Here is a 5,055-nt window from a genome sequence, read left to right as displayed (position 1 = left end):
CGTGGCTGGCGCCTTAGCCGGTTGAGCTATAGGCGCCGAGCCAGGAACGGTCTTATTAATGGGCGAACAAGGAAAAATAAATTTCTAACCGGCAGCCACTTAGAGCAGTGTGAACTCTGCTCCTAAGGTTAGTAACACAAGGGTCTTTCCTACAGAGATGTTTACCTAGCGATCAGAAGAAGCTGGGCAGACAAAAGAAGGTGTAAATCCTCCTTAACATTCTCCAGAGAAGGTCAATTTACATTCCAAGGGAAAGAGAAGTCTCTGGGAAAGGGGAGGGAAGGACAGACTGACCCACTGTCAAAAGAAATTGACTACTTCCTGTGAAAAGTTTGTTTTTTTTGGAGTTTGTTTAAACAGCTGTGATGAGCTCCTAAGGGGGCAAGAAGGGTAGGAACTTTCTCTACTTCCTCAAGAACAGATGGTACCAGATGTCTCCAGCTATTAATCCATGGCCAAGAAGAAAGAGAGAAATCAATTTTTATTATTAATTTATGATGGGAGAAACAGAGAAAAGACAAACACAGCAGTTTCCCAGCTGTCTTGTGCCTAGTGGCCTACAATCATAAATGTCCCGTACCCCCGTAGTCAGAGTCCTTTGTCCTCAGAACCAGTCAGTGCCTCTTTTTACTTCCTGGTGCTGTGCCCTCCTCCTCCTTTGTTTTTTTGTTTGTTTGATTTTTTTTAGACAGAGTCTCACTCTGTTGCCCTGGGTAGAGTGCCATGGTACATCATAGCTCACAGCAATCTCAAACTCTTGGGCTGAAGAGATCCTCTTGCCTCAGCTCCCAAGTTGCTGGGACTCCAGGTGCTCACCATGACGACCAGCTAGTTTTTCTTTCTTTCTTTCTTTCTTTTTAGAGACAGGGTCTCACTCTTGCTCAGGCTGAACTCAGGGATCCACCTGCCTCAGGCTCCCATAGTGCTAGGATTACAGGTGTGAGTTACCGCACCCAGGCCCCTCCTTCTCCTTCAGAAAAGAAGTAAATAAACTTTGAACTTCTTTCCATCCTAATCACTGTCTGAGAAATCTTTCTCACCCAAATACAGACTTTATACCTTAGCAGGTACCAGATTTTTTGCCTAGGTGGAGTATTGTGAGGTGATCACTGCAACCTAGAGTTCTTTTGTTCAAACCATCCTCCTGGCTCAGCCTCTCTTGTAGCTGGGAATTTTGCCACCATGACTACTAATTATTTTTTATTTTTTGTAGAGCCCACTGTCTACCTAACACTCAGATTGCTTACAGGGAAATTCCTTTTTAGCCTGTAAACCTTTCAGTATTTATAGTCCCCTAAAAAACAAATGCATGCCAATTATAAACTTAGGATGGCAACCTAAATAGATTATTATTTGTTTGTTTTTGGTTAGAGTCTCACTCTGTGGCCCAAGTAGAGTGCAGATTTCTAGAAGGAGTGGAAGGACTTTATTGATCATAAATCTTACATGCATAGATCATTTCATACACCATAAACAATGAGTTTATCTCAAACCAAGAGTCTGAGACTCAACATTCCAACTCTGTAGTGGCAGGTCAACCATTTGAGCTCTGAATTTTCCTTCATAAAATTTGCCCCTTAGTAAAAACCTGGGCACAAGAATTGGTCATCCCAGAAAATTTGGCATGCCTTTGAACCTTATGCAAATACTTGCTACATACCTCATTGATGAATAGCACTACAGTCACCTTCAGAGTACTCCCCTTAGCCATATGGTGACCATTGTGATATTCAGCAATGAGGTATGTAGCACTTTTTCTAGGATGAGTTCACAAACTTAATTGTCAGACTGTGTACAGTGACAGCTCTTATGGTTATTCCAGAAAGAGTTCCAAAATGGCTTTGAAGGGTAGACTAGGTGCTGGAATCGATGCATAACCTCTCAAAGGGAGTATTTCAAAGATGACTGTAGTGATACTCAGCAATGAGGTATGTGCCACTTTTTTTTTTTGATTGTACACCCTCGTACAACAGGCCTACAACTAGTACACTGCATGGGGAAAAGCTGAAAGCCTTTCCTCTAAGACCTAGAAAAATGCAACACAGCACTGGAAGTTCTAGCCAAGAAAATCAGACAAGAGAAAGAAATAAGGGGCTTCCAAATTGGAATAGAAGTCAAAATTATTCTTATTTGCAGATGACATGATCTCATATCTAGAGAAACCTAAAGACCACACACATACACACAAACCATCAGAACTCATAAACAAATTCAGTTTTTTTTTTTTTTTTTTTTAGATACAGAGTCTTACTTTATCGCCCTTGGTAGAATGCTATGGTGTCACAGCTCACAGCAACTCCAGCTCTTGAGCTTAGGCAATTCTCTTGCCTCAGCCTCCCAAGCTGGGACGACAAGCACCTACCACAATGCTCGGCTAAAATTCAGTTGATTTTGGAGGATAGAAAATCAACATACAGGCTCGACGCCTGTGGCTCAAGTGCCTAAGGCGCCAGGCACATACATCTAAGGTGGCGGGTTCGAATCCAGCCCAGGCCCACCAAACAACGATGACAGCTGCAACCAAAAAATAGCCAGGGGCTGTGGCGGGCGCCTGTGGTCCCAGCTACTTGGGAGGCAGAGGCAGGAGACTTGCTTGAGCCCAGGAGTTGGAGGTTGCTGTAAGCTGTGATGCTATGACACTCTACCCAGGGGAATAGCTTGAGGCTCTGTCTCAAAAAAAAAAAAAAAAAAAAAAAAAAAAAAAAAAAAAGAAAAGAAAGAAAAGAAAAGAAAAGAAAATCAACATACAAAAATCAGTAGCATTTCTATATGCTAAGAGTAAACATCTGAAAAAGAGTAAAAATCTGAAAAAGAAACCAAGAAAGTAATTCCATTTATAATAGCTACAAATAAAATAAAATACCCAGGAATAAACTTAACCAAAGATGGCAGTGACCATAGCTCAATGGGTAGGCACTGGCCACATACACCAAGGCTGGTAGGTTCAAACTGGCCCAGGGCCAGCTAAAACAACAATGACAACTGCAACAACAACAACCAAAAAATGGCCTGGCGTTGTGGCAAGAGCCTCTATTCCCAGCTGCTTGGGAGGCTAAGGCAGGAGAATCGCTCAAGTCCAAGAGTTTGTGATTGCTGGGAGCTGTGATGCCATGATGCCATGGCACTCTACTCAGGGCGACAGCTTAAGTCTCTGTCTCAAAAAATAAAAAATTAACCAAAGATGTGAAAGATCTATATAATGAAGACTATTAACACTGATGAAAGAAGTTGAAGAGGACACAAAGAAATGGAAAGATAATCCATGCTCATGGATTGGAAGCATCAATATTATTAGTCCATAATACCCAAAGCAATCCACAGAGTCAGTGCAATCCTCCCATCAAAATACCAGTAACATTCTTCACAGGAAAAAAAAAAAATCCTACAATTTATATGGATCCCCAAAAGACACAGACTCTCCAAAAACCATCCTGAGTGGTTAGAGGAAATCATGTTACCTGACTTCAAACTATACTCTAGAGCTACAGAAACCAAAATGGTATGCCACTGGCATAAAAGAGACACATAGACCAGTGGATCAGAATAGAAAACCCAGAAATAAATCCACACATCTATACTGGACTTGTCTTCAACAAAGGTGCCAAGAACATAAAGTAGGGAAAGGACAGGCTCTTCAATAAATGATGGTGGGAAACCTGGAAATCCTACGTAGAAGAATGAAACTCGGTTGGGCCCTGAGACTCACCCTTATAATCCTAGCTCTGGAGGCTGAGGCACTTGAGCTCAGGAGTTCAAGACCAGCCTGAGCAAGAGTGAGACCCCGTCTCTACTAAAAATAGAATAAGTAACCAACTGCTGTGGCAGGCTCTTATAGGCCCAGGTACTTGAGAGGCTGAGGCAAGAGGATCACTTGAGTCCAGGAGTTTGAGATTGCTGCAAGCTATGATGGCACACAACTTTACCCAGGATGACAGAGTAAGATCATCTCAAAAAAAAAAAAAAAAAGAGTGAAACTAGACTCTTATCTCTCACCTTATACAAGGATCAAAATAAATACTAAGAAAGAGTTAAGTCTAAGACACTTGAAACTATGAAATTACTAAAAGAAGACATTTGGGGAAATGCTTCAAGACACTGGTCTGGGCAAGAATTTAAGTAATACTCTCAAAGGACAGGCATCCAAAGCAAAATCGGACTAGGGGGATCACATCAAGCTAAGAATTTTCTGCACAGCAAAGGAAACAATCAACATAGTGAAGAGACAAAGTCACAGGAGAAAATATTTACAAACTATCCATCTGACAAGGAATTACTAATTAGAATATATAAGGGGCTCCAATGAGATAGGAAAAAATAATTCAATTAAAAATGGGCAAAAAAGGCTCAGCACCTGTAGCTCAAGCAGCTAAGGCCCCAGCCACATACACCCCAGAGCTGGTGGGTTTAAATCCAGCCCAGGCCTGCCAAACAACAACAGCTACAACCAAAAAAACAGCCAGGCTTGTGGCAGGCACCTGTAGTCCCAGCTACTTGGAAGGCTGAGGCAAGAGACTTGCTTAAGCCCAAGAGTTTGAGGTTGCTGTGAGCTATGATGCTGCAGCACTCTACCAAAGGCAACAAAGTGAGACCCTGTCTCCAAAACACAAAACAAAACATAACAACAAAAAAATCTGAAAGAAGAACTACCATATAATCCAGCAATCCCACTAGTGAGGATACATCACTATAATATGGGCATTCAGTATATTGAAAAGATACATTGCAGCACTAATCACAATTCCTGAGATATGGAATCCAGGGGTTTCCATCAACCAATGAATTAAATAAATTGTGCTACATATACACAATGGAATATTATATACACATAAAAAAGAATGAAATCCTACCATTGGAAACAATATGAATGGGATTGGAGAGGATTATATTAAGTGAAATAAGCAAAACACAGAAAGACAAATCTCATACGTTTTTCACTCATGTGTAGGAGCATGAGTGAAATATTAAAAACAATTGCTCTGGCTCGGCGCCTGTGGCTCAAGCGGCTAAGGCGCCAGCCACATACACCTAAGGTGGCGGGTTCGAATCCCCAGCCCG

This window comes from Otolemur garnettii, unplaced genomic scaffold (genome assembly GCF_000181295.1).
Source record: "Otolemur garnettii isolate 467f Iridium unplaced genomic scaffold, OtoGar3 scaffold00212, whole genome shotgun sequence".
Taxonomy (NCBI): Eukaryota; Metazoa; Chordata; class Mammalia; order Primates; family Galagidae; genus Otolemur; species Otolemur garnettii.
Note: the sequence above shows the minus strand (reverse complement) of the source record.